Genomic DNA, 17,112 nt, shown 5'->3' with positions numbered 1-17,112 from the left:
TTAAGATAACATAGATGGGAGAGGTCTCTATGAATAGGAATTCCTAAGTATTTGATACCCTGTGAGGGCCAGGCAAAGGGAAAGTTGGACTGGATGGCATCCTATATGGATTTGGGGAGGGAGACATCGAGGGCCTCAGACTTCGCTGCATTGATTTTAAAATTTGACCATGTAACAAAGTGATCTATTTCAGCCATAACAGCATGGATGGATATATGTGATTGAGTGATATATACTAGGACATCATCAGCAAATAGAGAGCACTTGTACTCGGTGCCTCCCACCTCAATCCACCTAATATTGGGGTTATGGCGAATTGATGAGAGCAGGTGCTCAGTCACTAGGATGTATAAGAGAGGGGACAGAGGACATCCCTGCCTTGTCCCATTGGTGATTGTGAAAGGTGATGAAAATGTTCTGATGCACCCCCTGGGCCTTGGGACACCCGGAGCCGGACCCTTTTTGGTGGATGCTGGTGGTTGTATTCTTCGTGGCGGCGACCCGGTTCCGTGGCTCAGGGTGGTCAAACCAGTGGCGGAACTATTTATGTGGTTTTGATGTTTAAATGTCCGACTACACCACGCGGGAATTGCGGTCACAGTGAACCGCCGCTGCAGGGCAGACCGGTGAGGCTGGTGTTGTGGGTGCAGCAGAGCGTAGCATAACTCCCCACGGGAGGAGTATAGCCTCAGGGCAGTGTATGCGGAGGATGGGGGTGATGGTGCAGGGCAGCAGCAGTAATGACACGGAGTCAGTGATGCAGTCCAGGGCCTTTACTCACAGTTCTTATTATCCAGACCACGTCTGCAGGTAACGGCTGCCCACGTCGTACTGTGCTCACCAGGTGAGGGGCTCAGACAACTCCCAGATAACTTTGTAGCGCTTCACAGGACCCCCTTTGTGTGTCCTTTGTCTGGCCTTTCTTACCAACCCTTCTGTCCGGCTGCCTCGGGCCTCCTTGGTGCCAGTTTCCCTGACCCTATGTGGTGCCTTCCTAGCGGGTGTAGCGAGGGGCTGCGCCACATAAAATGTCACAGCCTCCGGTTACACTTAGTAACCCGCTGTTTATCATGGTTACGAGCCTGCTAAAGTGAGCGGTAACCTCCCGCTCACTGTAGCAGAGTGGTAACCATGATAAACAACGGGTTACTAGGAGCGCGTGTGCCCCTAGTAACCCGATGTTTACCATAGTTACCAGCCTGCTCCTGCTTCAGCCTACTCGTAACCAGGAGCAGGACATCGTGGAAAGATTCTTTCCACGATGTCGCTGCTCCCCTGATCGTTGGTGAGCCTGCCTGTTTGACAGCTCACCAGCGACCACATAGCGACGCAGCAACGATCCCTGACAGGTCGTATCGTTGTCGGGATCGTTGCAGCATCGCTAAGTGTGACGGGGCCTTAACATACAGAGGACCGGGAGACTCAGGTTGTCATCTTGCTATAGTCAAATGTATTCACGTCTTTGAGATGGGAATATATTTGAACACTTGAGCACCGGGAGAGCTGCGGAGGAGCCCTTGTCAGCCCTCTCCCCAACTTACAGAAGCATGATGAGATCATCACACTGTTCACCTCATCACACTGCTGCTGTTATCACAGTGCTGCATAGAGGTGGCGAGAATGCGATCAGGAACGGCAAGTGCTCCATGGAGGAGTTGAAGATTTAGTGTCCTGAATATTACTATAGATGAGAGTGTAGGGAAGGGAGTATGGGGTAGGGTGTTACTGTAAGGGCACATTATGGGACATTGGGGGGGATTGTGAAAGGGGACAGTAAAGCAAGAGGCAATGTGTGTGGTGGGGACATTATGGATAGGGGCAGTGTGGGGGATGTTGTGAAGAGGGGCAATATGGAGGGGGACATTATGGAGAAGGGCAGTGTGAGGGTGGATATTTTGTGCAGGAACCACAGTGAGGTGTAAATTTATTCAGGGGCACAGCATGAGAGATATTTTTATTCATGGGGCATTACGATGATACTTTTATTTTTAACCCCTTCGCAACCTTGGGTTTTGTCGTTTTTGCTTTTTCGTTTTTTGCTCCCCTTGTTCCCAGAGCCATAGCGTCTTTATTTTTTGGACAATATGGCCGTGTGAGGGCTTATTTTTTGCGGGACAAGTTGTACTTTTCAACGCCATTACTAGTTTTACCATATCAAGTACGGGAAAACGGGAAAAAAATTCCAAGTGCGGTAAAATTGCAAAAAAAGTGCAATACCACAGTTGTTTTTTTATTTATTTTTTTTACCACGTTCACTGAATGCTAAAACTGACTTGACATTCTTATTCTCCAGGTCATTACGAGTTCGTAGACACCAAACATGTATAGGTTATTTTATATTTAAGTAGTGAAAAAAATTTCCAAAATTTGGTAAAAAAAACTAAAAAAAAATAGCGCCATTTTCCGAGACCTGTAGCGTCTCCATTTTTAGGGATCTGGGGCTGGATGAGGGCTTATTTTTTGCACGCCGGGCTGACGTTTTTATTGATAACATTTTGGGGTAGATCCGATGTTTTGATCGCCCGTTATTGCATTTTATTGCAATTTTGCGGCGACCAAAAAACGTAATTCTGGTGTTTAGAATTTTTTTCTCGTTACACCGTTTACCGATCGGATTAATTCTTTTTTATATTGATAGATCAGGCGATTCTGAACGCGGCGATACCACATATGTGTATGTGGGTTTTTTTTATATATATATTTTATTTTGAATGGGGCGAAAGGGGGGTGATTTAAACTTTTATATTTTTTTTATTTTTTTATATTTTTAAAAACATTTTTTTTCACTTACTGCATGCTTCAATAGTCTCCATAGGAGACTAGAAGCAGCAGTTGTCTGATCGTCTCTGCTACATACAGGGCACGAGCAGATCCCCTGCATGCAGCAGAAATGGCCCTGTGCTATGAGCGCCGACCACTAGGTGGCGCTCATAGCGACGAGATCATGACAACCACAGGCGTCTGCTGCAGACCCTGGGTTGTCATGCACGCCCATCGGTGACCCGTGATCACGTGACGGGGTCGCCGGTGGGCGGGGCTTATGATGTGCAACCCGGAAGCGCGCGTTAAATGTCGCTGTCGGAGATTGACAGCGGCATTTAACATGTTAACAGCCGCGGGTGGATCGCGATTCCACCCGCGGCTGTTGCGGGCACATGTCAGCTGTAAGAATCAGCTGACATGTGCTCGGTTCAGTGAGGGCTCAGCGCAGCAGCCCTCACTGAACCGGGTGTACGCAAATGTGCGTACTAATACGGCATGGGCTCTAAAGGGGTTAAGGTCTCTTGTCAGGCAGTGCTGGAGACATCTGAAGAAAAGTGAAGTCTGGAGATATGAGGTCTGGGCGTAAAATTTCATCATGGCGTCTGTATTACATTTTGAGACAAAATGGATGGGAACGACTACAATCAGAGAAGATGTCACTTATAAGGTCTCGTTAGTGTCATAAGGCGTTTCATCAGTGCTGTGTTTACTGTATGGTCCACAGTCTATTAATGGTTGGTAACAGAAACTCCCAGTATCTCCTTACCATTGTTAAGGACTTACTGAGAACTGCAGGTTCATATGATACAAGTGTATATGGGGCTGACCTGACATTGCAATTGATTGCTCTAAGCTAGGTGCTACATTCATGTACTGATGGTGATTCAGGCGCTGCACTCATGTACTGATGGTGGTTCTGACACTGAATACATGCACTGATGGTGGTTCTGATCTTATACACATGTAGCAATACATAACATGCTTCATGACTATGTTAAAACTGAAAAATCCTCAAAACTTAGAATTTTGTGATGATGAGCAGGATTTGGCAAAGTTCTGCTCAGTTTCTGTTCCAAAAACTCAGTGTAAGGTTGGATGTGTTCACACTGAGTTTTGGGGGAAGAAACTGAGCAAGAACTCTCCAAAGACTCAAAATACTAAAATACTAAAACCTTGGTTCTTGGAATGTATTAATGTACTGATGGTGGTTCTGGTAATGTTTTCATGTAAGTACCGTATTTTCCGGCGTATAAGACAACTTTTTAACCCCTGAAAATCTTCTCAAAAGTCAGGAGTCGTCTTATACGCCGGGTGTCATCTTACAGGGCGTATACCTTTATAGTCCGAATGTTGGGGGAGGAGGCGGTATATATATATGATGTGTGGGGTGTGGGGGGAGCGGTAGCCGCGGACGAGCGGGGCACAGGAGACAGAAGCCGCCTGCTGCAGCCTACACTGTCCCCGCTGCTAAAGAAAATGAATATTCACTGCTCCCCATGCCCATGGCGCGTTGGGAGCACTGAATATTCATGCTCCTTAATAGCGGCACACAGTGTAGCCACAGTGCGGCTCCTGCTGCTGCCGGAATCGCCTGTGCCCAGTGTTAAAGGGCATAAATATTCAACCTCTCTCCACACCCATGGGCTAGGGGAGGGGTGAATATTCATGCTCTGTAATAGAGGGCACACGCGATCGCCCGGCAGCAGCAGGAGCCGCGCTGCAGCTACTCTGTGTGCCGGCTATTAAGGAGCATGAAGTCACTGCTCCCCGCGCACACAGTCCCGGCGTGGGGAGCATTGCCTTCTGGCAGCTGATCTCTCCTTGTGAGCCGCGCATGGTAGTAACGCCATGCGCGGCTCACATGATGAGATCAGTGCGGGCAGACAGGACGCAGCGCTGGAGGAGAGAAGAAAGGTGAGTAGGAGTGTTTATTTTTTTATATGCAGCATGATGGGGATTACGGAGACCATGCATACCAAAATAAGGACGAGGGGGCATATATAACAGAATAAAGATGAGGGGGCCATACATACCAGGATAAGGATGAGCGGCCATACATACCAGGATAAGGATGAGGGGTGCCATGCATACCAGGATAGGGATTAGGGGTTCCATGCATACCAGGATAGGGATGAGGGGTGTCATGCATACCAGGATAGGGATGAGATGTGCCATGCATACCAGGATAGGGATGAGGTGTACCAAGCATACCAAGACAGGGATGAGGGGTGCCATGCATACCAGGACAGGGATGAGGGGTGCCATGCATACCAGGACAGGGATGAGGGGTACCATGCATACCAGGATGGGATTTGCTGTGCCATGCATACCAGGATAGGGATGAGGGGTGCCATGCATACCAGGATACGGATGAGGGTTGCCATGCATACCAGGACAGGGATGAGGGATGCCATGCATACCAGGATTGGGATGAGGGGTGCCATGCATACCAGGATGGAGGGGTTCCATGCATACCAGTATAGGGATGAGGGGTGCCATGCATACCAGGACAGGGATGAGGGGTGTCATGCATACCAGGATAGGGATGAGGGGTGCCATGCATACCAGGATAAGGATGAGGGGTGCCATGCATACCAGGATGGAGGGGTTCCATGCATACCAGGATGGAAGGATGCCAGGCATACCAGGATGGGGATGGGGGCCACGTATAAAAGGAAGGGGGGGCATGTATACCAGGATAGGGGATATTGTCAGAATTGGAGGACAAGTGTCAGCAGAAGACCCACCCCCCCTTAAAAGTGCATCGTGAACACATTTTTTGCTTACATTTTTTTTTCTATTTTCCTCCTCTAAAACCTAGGTGTGTCTTATGGTCCGGTGCATCTTATCATCCGAAAAATACGGTATTTATGGTAATTTATAAGCCCTCCCTGTCTCCAGTACTATCAGAGCAGTAGCACATCCCTCTGGCCCGCCCATTTATCCTATTGTGACACAGGTACTTTAGATGCAGTGACACAGAAACACACAGCAGCCAATACAGGGTTAATAAACAAGGGAGGATTTATTGTAACAGGGTCAATCTCCACGTAGGGAGTAACAGGGGAAATATGGGGACAACAAGGAGAGTAGCAGGTAAAAGGCTATAACCGACAATCCACAGTTTGACTAGATGTAGCAAAGTCGAAACGGTTGTAATCAGCAGTTTTATACTTAGCTGACGCTTGTTCCCCACAAGGCCTTTGCCGGCTGATGCCGGTGTTGTTTTCTTCTGGATTCCCCGCCTAAACAATGTTCCGTCTTCTGGCGGAAGTGGGCGGTCTCTGGTTTGACCAGCTGAGCCCCTAGTCCATAACACTGCACCTCACTTGCTCGGCTCCATGGACCCTGCGTCTCTTCTCCCTCTAGTCTGGCTTGACTCCAACTGTCAACTGCCTGCTTTCCTGCGCAAAACTCCTTTTTCTCCCTCTTCCTAGACACGTCCCCAGCTCCCCAGTCACCTGATCCCTAAGCTCTGACTCTGGACACGCCCCTAGCTTCCCGGTCACCTGACTCCTGTGCTGGCAGTCTGTCTTCCCCCTGCAACCAGAGGCATGGTCCTGACAGTTCTGGATCCCTTGTTCTGAAAGTACTTACACCCTGGTCTTCCTCCTTACACTCCCGCTCTCCTTTAACTCGCCATTCCACAGGCGAGAGTTTCTTCACCAAACGTTCACATTCTTTGACTTCCTGGACGATACGTTTCCATATAAACTGATCTTGTTCGTAATGGTGAGGAGGCACTCCTGCTGTTGTCCAGGGGGTGCAGTGTCACTTGGATTCCGAATCTCCGCCTGTCCGGTGGCTTCAAGCAATGATATTCCCTCGCCGCCTGTACTGGGGACTGCAGGTAATCGAGTGCTGGGGCTCAGAGGTAGAATCAACAATTCTTCTTCATCCACATCGTGGCTTGGGGCAACTGTGACAGGACCCTCTCTAGAAGCAGGTGATCCTTCTTCATCTTCGTCATCTTTAGACATACAGGTCCGCAGCATACTACGATGTACCACTCTGGTAGGGGCTCCTTCACCCCCCTCAGGTTGAACTTCATACACAGGTCCTTCAGCGCCAACCCTGCGCTTCACTCAGTGCGGGGTCCGTTCCCACCGCCTACTCAATTTGCCCCAGGGCCGCCTGTCTCGAACCAACACCCGCTCCCCGTCTCAGAGCTGTCCCTCGAAGGGGCAATGTCTCATGATGTTTGAGCTCCTGAAACTTTTGTTGTGCCAACCATTGGAGGGTCTGCAGTCGATGCCGGTGTTCTCGGACCCAGGAAGACATCCCCGTCCGTGGGTAGTCCTCCTCGGGGTCCAGCTCTAACTCGGTAATCTCTCGTCCCTTTCGCGCGAACAGTAAGGTATAAGGAGTGAACCCCATCGTACTATTCACTCGGTTGTTGTAGACCCACACCAGCTCGGCCACAAACTCAGGCCATCATACCTTCCGATCTTCCTCCAACATGCGGAGCATTTGGATCAGTGTCCGATTAAAGCGTTCACAGGCCCCATTTCCTTGAGGGTGGTAAGGAGTAGTCCGTGACTTCTCAATCCTGTACAACCGGTGCAGCTCTTCCATCACCCGGCCCTGGAAGCAGGCGCCTTGATCGGAATGGATCCTCTTTTAGCAGCCGTACACCAGAATGAAGTCTCGGCAGATGGCCTGTGCAGCTGATTCAGCGGTCTTGTCTCTGGTCGGGGTCACCACCCCAAACTTTGTGAAGTGGTCTGTCATCACCAGGCAATGTTCATACCCGAGATGCGCCGGTCCAACAGTCAAATAGTCGATCATCAGCACCTCCAAGAGGGCAGAAGTCACAATGGTTTGTATGGGGACCCGCTGCTGTGGGAGCTTAACCAACTCACAACTCCGACATCTTCGACAAGTGTCTTCTATTGTTGCCCGCAGTCGGGGGTGATACACCAGCCTCTGCAACCACTGAAATGTCTTCTCTGGTCTGAAGTGAGCCCCTCGTTCATGAGCCTCCTTAGCCGCTACTTCAACCAACTTCTCTGGGATCACAGTTTGCCAGGTGATCCCGAACTCTCGCAGTAGCTGTACCCGTCGGTACAGCAGCCCATCTCGCAAACAAAGTCTCTCCCATTGTCCCAGCATTTTCAGCGACAGGGTACTCCTCTCTTCTCGACTGGGGACCTGTCTCAAAGCCACCCATTGACGTAATTGGGCAACTTCTTTGTCTGTTGAAGTCGGACCCAGTCATCTCTTGGCTGCCCTAGCACTTGTTCTTCTGATGTCTCTCCAATCTGTCCCTGCGCTGCGACCAGCAGTCCCACGAAACTTCGGAAGCTAGGGACCTCATCCGTCTCCAAATCTTCATTGCAGTCATGATCAGGCCGTTCATATGTCACTCTGGAGAGGGCGTCAGCGTCAGTATTCTCAGCCTTAGACTGGTAGGCGATCTTATACCGGTACCTGGCCATGCAGGCCACCCATCGCTGCTCCAGGGCCCCCAATTTCACATTCTCCAGGTGAGCCAGCGGGTTGTTATCTGTTCTCACCAGTACTTCGGACCCGGACAAATACTCTGCGAACTTTTTGGTCATTGCCCAAACTAGAGCCGGCAACTCTAATTTGAAAGAGCTATAATTAATTATCTGAGTTCCTCTCAGAGTCGTGAAGGGAGCAACTGGCATACGCAATAATGCGCTCTTTCTCCTCCTGTACTTGGGATAACATGGCTCCTAGACCATGTAGGCTCCCATCAGTGTGGAGTATGAATGGTTTGGAGAAATCCGCATAGGCAAGTATTGGGGCCTCGATCAGGGCCATTTTTAGTGCACGGAAGGCCTCTTCCTGGCTGCTTCCCCACCGAATCGCCCACTTCTTGGAGCCCGCCGGAACTCCCTTAAGTAGCTCCAGCAATGGGTTGGCTATGCAGGTGAAGTTCTTCACGAAACTTCAGTAGTACCCGGCAAGTCCTAGGAAGGCCAGAATGTCCTTTATTGCCTTCGGGGTAGGTCACTGCTGTACGGCCGCCACCTTTTCCTGGGTGGGCCTGACTTCTTCACAGGACACAGTAAGACCAAGATATTCGATCTGTTTGGCACAGGTGGCACTTCTGGGGCTTCACCTTTAGGCCATGACTCTGTAGGCGACTCAGTACTTGCTCCAGTTGCTGGAGGTGCTCCTCGAAGGTGGTGGCCTAGACAATTATGTCAGCAAGATAAATCAGTGTCGCCTCGAAGTTCAAATCGCCCAAGCACCTCTCCATCAGACGCTGGAACGTCCCGGGGGCGTTAGTCAGGCCGAAGAGCATCCCATTGAACTCGAACAGTCCCATGGGTAATGTGAACGCCTTCTTCGCAAGGTCATGTTCGGCCACGGGCACTTGCCAATACCCGCTGGCCAGATCCAAGGAGAAGTATCTTGCCTTCCCTTCGGCTGACAGGGACTCTTGAATTCGGGGTAGTGGGTAAGAGTCTCGTACTGTACAGGCATTCAGTCATCTATAGTCCACACAGAACCGCAGGGTCCCATATTTCTTCCTGACCAGGACAATCGGGGCTGGCCATGGACTCTGACTCTCCCGTATCACACCATTGTGTAACATATGGGCTAGCATCTCCTTAACCTCTTTATACATCGGGGGAGGTATCTGCCGGTATCTCTCCCGCACTGGGGCAGCGCTCCCCATGGGAATCTCGTGGGTAATGGCTTTGGTGCAACCAAAATCATCCTTGTGGTGAGCAAAGGCTCCCTGGTACCGCTCCAGTACCTCCTCAACCTGCTGCACCTGTCGAGGTGAAAGTCCCGTCAATTCAGCCCGCATTTGTTCTAGGATTCTTCGTCCCCCCTTCACACTAACACTGTGGGATTCCGGCGTCACGGTGACTGCCAGAGTCCAGGGGCCAGAGTCCAGGGGTCTCCTCGCACAGCGGACAGCTGTACCACATCAGGTCGCACCAACTTCTCTGGCATTCCCAGAATCTGGGCTATTTCCGCCCTGGGAAGGAGTGTAAAGATCACCTTCGTTCAAATTAAGCACCGCACTATAACATTGCCACCCTGGATGGTGGCCAGTGTCCAAGTCACCAGGAGTCCGGGGGGTACTTTGTCCATCCATGTTGGTTCTATCTGAACTTCGACCCCTTCAAGAGGTGTGCAGGCCCGTGCGGGTAACGTGAGTACAGTTTGTCCTGGCGGTAAGGTGAGTGCTGTAGTTGCTGGTACTATTATTTTCCCCAGGACCTTCCCTTCACTCAATGTTTCCTGAGCCTGGGTGGCTCGGATTAATTGTTGACAAACCCTCCTTTGGGGGGTTCGTGGGTCCCACCAGTCTAGAGGAATCTTCTTCGGCTCACTAATCAGGATTTGCCCGATCTCTTCCAGCACATTCATTCCGAGGGTCACCGGGGGTCCACTTCCAGTTCCCTCTGAGACCAAGACAACCCCTTTTTTCCCCATATCTTTTCCACACACTCAGATCTACATCCATACCACCCCTGCGACCGGGATGGGTAATTGATTAGCAGCTGTGAGTTTAATTACTGGTCCCCATTCAGGCCGCACTATCTCTGGAAATCGCTGTTGAAAGTAGGCTTCTGTCATCGTAGTCACCTGGGATCCCGTGTCAATCAGGCAGTGAACAGCCCGACCGCTTATTTTGGCCCAGACAGTCGGGCTGGTGGAAACTAGGTCCTTGGTCCTCTTTTTCTTTCCCCTTCCTTAGGCTCCGGGCTGTGTCCCCCAAACACGGAGCCCATTAGTTTAACAGCTGCCACGACAGGGGCCGCCCTTGGCTAGCACAGCCCCTGGCGTAATGTCCTGCGCCTCCACACTTCCAGCAGGTCATGTCTCTGTCTGTGTTCTGTGTAGGGCTGCCTCACTTCTCTATGGAACTCTCCTGCAGGGCGGGGCCTGAATGCAATTCTTTCCCTAACTGGGGCAATCAATCCGGGTATCTCGAGTGTCGATGCAGGGGTCTTCTTGAGACTGGACCATTCACCCCGCATCTCCTGTATTTCCTTTCGCATCTCTCGAGCCCATTCCGGTTCAGCTGCAGGCGGGGTGGGTACCTCGTTACTCCCGACCATCCCTGCCAGGTCCGTCACCCCCATCTCCTGCTCTCTCACATGTGCCTCCGCCCCCACTTCTAGAAAATTCATACGTGGGTTAGCACGCAGGCGCTCCCGCAAGACCTGCTTCAGCTGCACATCCCTGAGGCCAGCCACAAATTGGTCCCTTAAGATCACGTCAGGGGGGCTCATTCTCAAATTCCCCATGTCGTCTTTTCTAATGATATACCCACGCACCCTCTGTAATGCATTAACATACTGCGTCACAGTCTCCCCCTCCGGCTGCACTTGGTGAAACAGCCGTATCCTCAGCTCTGCTACATTGGTGGGATCCCCATGCATCTCCTCCAATATCAGCACCACTTTTTCTACAGTATCCCGGTCATGAGAAGGGTGGTACATCACAGAGTGCCGGGCCCCGCTGTCCAGGGCCAGTAAGGCTATTTCGGCTTGCATAGCTGGGGTCATCGGATGCATAAGTAGCATACTCCTAACTCTCTCAACCCAGTCCCACAGCATCATATTGTCCCCGGTGAACTTTGGGAGATTGCTGAGCATGACCCCCAGCGGCAAGCTAGATCTAGGGGCTCCCAGGATGGACTGATCTGAAGTGTCTGTGTCTAAAGACTGCATCCTGCTGACCACGCCAAATGTGACACAGGTACTTTAGGTGCAGTGACACAGAAACACAGAGCAGCCAGTACAGGGTTAATAAACAGGGGGGGATTTATTGTAACAGGGTCAATCTCCACGCAGGGAGTAACAGGAGAAATATGGCTATAACTGACAATCCACAGTTTGGCTAGATGTAGCAGAGTCAAAACCGTTGTAATCGGCAGTTTTACACTTAGCTGACGCTTGTACCCCACAAGGCCAGTGCCGGCTGATGCCGGTGTTGTTTTCTTCTGCTTCCCCGCCTAAACAATGCTCAGTCTTCTGGCGGAAGCGGGCGGTCTCCGGTTTGACCCGCTGAGCCCCTAGTCCATAACACTGCACCTCACTTGCTCAGCTCCACGGACCCTGCATCTCTTCTCCCTCTAGTCGGGCTTGACTCCAACTGTCAACTGCCTGCTTACCCGTGCAAAACTGCTTTTTCTCCCTCTTCCTAGACACGTCCCCAGCTCCCCGGTCACCTGACCCCTGAGCTCTGACTCTGGACTCTGGACACGCCCCTAGCTTCCTGGTCACCTGAACCCTGTGCTCGCAGTCTGTCTTCCCCTTTAACCAGAGGCATGGCCCCGGCAGTTCCGGATCCCTTGTTCTGAAAGTACTTACACCCCGGTCTTCCTCCTTGCACTATTACCGGTACCTCTATCTCTGCTTCTCTGATCTCGTTCCTGAGGACTGCAGTGACGAGATGAGGGGGCGCCTCACCGGGAAAGTGTAAGTGAAGCAAGCTGCAGACGTCCGGGAAGCCCGGGGTATGGAAAAAAGAGAAAGAGCGGTGCTGTGCCCAGAAAAACACGCCTCTTTCACTCGTCTGGTCTGCCCTTGTATTACCTCCTTCTCTGCCTCTCAGATCTCGCTCCTGAGGACTGCAGTGAAGCGGCGCAGGCACGCATGTGTGAGATCTGAGAGGCAGAGAAGGAGGTAATACAAGGGCGGGCCAGACGAGTGAAAGAGGCGTGTTTTTCTGGGCACAGCACGGCTTTCTCTTTTTTCCATACCCCAGGCATCCCAGACGCCTGCAACTTGCTTCACTTACACCTTCCTGGTGAGGCACCCCCTCACCTCGTCACTGCAGTCCTCAGGAGCGAGATCAGAGAGGCAGAGAAGGAGGTACCAGTTATAGGATACAAGGGTGGGCCAGAGGGATGTGCTACCGCTCTGATAGTCTTGGAGACAGGGAGGGCGGGGCAGGCAGGGAGAGCTGACCAATCCAATCTGGATTTGTACACAACAACCAGCCAATCGCCGGAAAGATTCATCACTTTAAAATTACCATATTGAAATCAAATCTGATTTTTTTTTAAATTTTTAACGTATGTGCGTTAGAAAAGGGGTTGTCTTATTCGGTGAGTATATCCCAAACCAGGGTCGGTCTGGGCTGGCGGGATACCGGGAATTTTACCGGTGGGCCCCGCCCCCTGCTGCAGAGGAGAGGGGGGAGAAGAGAGCAAAAAAAAAAAATCCTGCGGTTTTAAGGGGCACGGGCCCTTTAAAAGCACAGGCACAGTGTATGCAGGGACGCGCGCACGCGGCGTTCATTACCTGAACCACCGCGGCGCACATCCCAGTGAAGCAGCTGAAGCTGCGCGTCTCCCTTCGCCGGCCGGCGTATGACGTCATCGTCATGCGCCTGCTGTGAAGGAGGCGCGCAACTCAGAAGAAGGAGGACACCGCACGGGAGCGCAGGAAGGTAAGAGGTGTGTGTGTGTGTGTTTTGTGTGTGTGTGTGTGTGTGTGTGTGTAATGGTCTGGGCCCCTGGCTGGACACACAAGGGGTTAGCCGACTGGACACAAAAGAGGGGGTCCTGGCTGGACACACAGGGGGGGAACCCTGGCTGGACACACAAGGGGGCCCGGCTGGACACACAAGGGGGGCCCAGCTGGACACAAAAGGGGGTCCTGTGTGGACACATAAGGGGGGAACCCTGGCTGGACACACAAGGAGGGCCCAGCTGGACACACGAGGGAGAACCCCGGCTGGACATACGAGGGGGAACCCTCGCTGGACACACGAGTGGGGGCCAAGCTGGACACATGAGGGGGGGCCAAGCTGGACACACGAGGGGGGAGCCCTGGCTGGATACACGAGGCGGGAGCCCTGGCTGGATACACAAGGGGGGCCCTGGCTGGACATGCAAGGGGGAACCCTGGCTGGACACACAACGTGGGGCCCAGCTGGACACACAAGGGGGGCCCTGGCTGGACACACAAGGGGAGGCCCTGGCTGGACACACAAGGGGGGACCCTGGCTGGACCCAGGCAAAGGGGGGTGGGCAGGATGGGTATATGAGGGGCAGGCTGGACACATGGAGGCCAGGATGGATATATGGGGGGGCAGGCTGGACACATGGAGGCCAGGATGGATATATGGGGGGAGCAGTCTGGACACATGGAGCTCAGGATGGATATATGGGGGGGCAGGCTGGACTCATGGAGGCCAGGATGGATATATGGGGGGCAGGCTGGACATATGGAGGACAGGATGGATATATGGGGGAGCAGTCTGGACACATGGAGGTCAGGATGGATATATGGGGGGGCAGGCTAGACTCATGGAGGCGAGGATGGATATATGGGGGGGCAGGCTGGACTCATGGAGGCCAGGATGGATATATGGCGGGCATGCTGGACTCATGGAGGCCAGGATGGATATATGGGGGGGCAGGCTGGACACATGGAGGCCAGGATGGATATATGGGGGGAGCAGTCTGGACACATGGAGGTCAGGATGGATATATGGGGGGGCAGGCTAGACTCATGGAGGCGAGGATGGATATATGGGGGGGCAGGCTGGACTCATGGAGGCCAGGATGGATATATGGGGGGCAGGCTGGACATATGGAGGACAGGATGGATATATGGGGGGGCAGGCTGGACACATGGAGGCCAGGATGGATATATGGGGGGGGGCAGGCTGGATACATGGAAGCCAGGATGGATATATGGGGGGGCAGGCTGGACACATGGAGGCCAGGATGGATATATGGAGGGGGCAGACTGGACACATGGAGGCCAGGATGGATATATGGGGGGGGCATGCTGGACACATGTAGGCCAGGATGGATATATGGAGGGGGCAGACTGGACACATGGAGGTCAGGATGGATATATGGGGGGGCATGCTGGACACATGGAGGCCAGGATGGATATATGGGGGGCAGGCTGGACACATGGAGGCCAGGATGGATATATGGGGGGGCAGGCTGGACTCATGGAGGCCAGGATGGATATATGGGGGGGCAGGCTGGACTCATGGAGGCCAGGATGAATATATGGGGGGGCAGGCTGGACTCATGGAGGCCAAGATGGATATATGGGAGTGGGCAGGCTGGACACATGGAGGCCAGGATGGATCTATGGGGGCGGGCAGGCTGAACACATGGAGGCCAGGATGGATATATGGGGGTGGGCAGGCTGAACACATGGAGGCCAGGATGGATATATGGGGGGGGCAGGCTGAACACATGGAGGCCAGGATGGATATATGGGGGGAGGCAGGCTGGACACATGGTGGCTAGGATGGATATGTGGAGGGGCAGGCTCGATACACGTGGGCTAACATAAATATATGGAGGGGCACGCTGGATATATGGGGGTGTCAGGATGGATATATGCAGGGGGTAAGGGCAGGATGGATATATGAGGAGGCAGGCTGAACACATGGAGGCCAGGATGGATATGTAGGGGGAGCAGGCTGGACACATGGAGGCCAGGATGGATATATGGGGGAGCAGGCTGGACACATGGAGGCCAGGATGGATATATGGGGGGCAGGCTGGACACAAGGAGGCCAGGATGGATATGTAGGGGGAGCAGGCTGGACACATGGAGGCCAGGATGGATATATGGGTGGGGCAGGCAGGATGGATATATGGGGGGGAGGCTGGACACATGGAGTCCAGGATGGATATATGGGGGGGCAGGCTGTAAACATGGAGGCAAGGATGGATATTGGGGGGGGGCAGGCTGGCCACATGGGGGGCTAGGATGGGTATATGGGAGGGGGCAGGCTCGATACACGTGTGCTAGGATAAATATATGGAGGGGTCACACTGGACAAATGGGGGCCAGAAGGGATATATGCAGGGGGGAGTCAGGATGGATACATGGAGTCCAGGATGGATATATGGGGGGTGCAGGCTGGAAACATGGAGGCAAGGATGGATATGTGGGGGGGGCAGGCTGGCCACATGGGGGGCTAGGATGGATATATGGGGGGGAGGGCAGGCTCGATACCTGTGGGCTAGGATAAATATATGGGGAGGCCACCCTGGACATATGGGGGCCAGAAGGGACATATGGGGGTGCCTGGCTGGACAAGGGACTTAATTACTGTTTGGGGGCCAGATTGAGGAACATACTTTATTAGTTTATGGTGGCCAGTGGGGAACATTATTACTTTAGATTCCAATTATTATTATTACATTATTACTTCTGTAATATAATTTACTTTTTAGGAAACTGTTTTCCATGGGATGGGACAAAAGAGGAGTCCTGTTACTGTGCAGGATGGCACTATGTTAATTTTTTTCTTCAACTGGTATAGTGTAGAAGTCGGGGGGGGGGAGTGGGAATAAATATTCTCTAGAAGAGATCAGTTATTGGTAACTGTGTGTTATTTTCTGCAGAGACGATTCCTGGCTGGAAGAAGTGATGGCCGTCTGTACCTGATGAAGAAGAAAAGCGAAGATGAAGAACTTCACCTAGAGACGTCACTGGTGAGTCAGTGTATTACATGTACACTTACACTACACACGTGGTCAAAATTGTTGGTACCCCTTGTTTCATAAAAGAAAAACCCACAATGGTCACACAAATAACTTGAATCTGATAAATTACAAATTTTGGAAAATGAACAAATGAAAGTCAGACATTGCTTTTCTGCTTCCACAGAATTTAAAAAAAATTAAACTCATGAAATAGGCCTGGACAGAAATGATGGTTCTTCTTAACTTAATATTTTGTTGAACAACCTTTTGAGGCAATCACTGCAATCAAACGATTCCTGTAACTGTCAATGAGACTTCTGCACCTCTCAACAGGTATTTTGGCCCACTCCTAATGGGCAAACTGCTCCAGTTGTCTCGTGTTTGAAGGTTGCCTTTTCCAGACATCATGTTTCAGCTCTTTCCAAAGATGCTCAATAGGATTTAGGTCAGGGCTCATAGAAGGCCACTTCAGAATAGTCCAATGTGTTCCTCTTAGCCATTCTTGGGTCATTATCCTGTTGCAAGACCCATGACCTGCGACTGAGACCAAGCTTTCTGACTCTGGGCAGCACATTTCTCACTAGAATCCCTTGATAGTCTTGAGATTTCATTGTACCCTGCACAGATTCAAGACACCTTGTGCCAGATGCAGCAGAGCAGCCCCAGAACATAACAGCCTCCCCCATGTTTCACAGTAGGGACAGTGTTCTTTTCTTGATATGCTTCATTTTTCTGTCTGTGAACATAGAGCTGATGTGCCTTGCCAAAAACTTCCATTTTTGTCTCATCTGTCCATAGTACATTTTCCCAGAAGCTTTGTGGCTTGTCAACATGTAGTTTGGCAAATTCCAGTCTGGCCTTTTTATTATTTTTTTTTTCAACAATGGTGTTCTCCTTGGTCATCTCCCATGAAGTCCACTTTGGATCAAACAATGATG

This window comes from Phyllobates terribilis, unplaced genomic scaffold (genome assembly GCF_046119375.1).
Source record: "Phyllobates terribilis strain yellow unplaced genomic scaffold, ASM4611937v1 Scaffold_4__5_contigs__length_816908805, whole genome shotgun sequence".
Lineage (NCBI taxonomy): Eukaryota > Metazoa > Chordata > Amphibia > Anura > Dendrobatidae > Phyllobates > Phyllobates terribilis.
The sequence above is the reverse complement of the archived record's forward strand: the minus strand, read 5'-3'. Positions refer to the sequence as shown.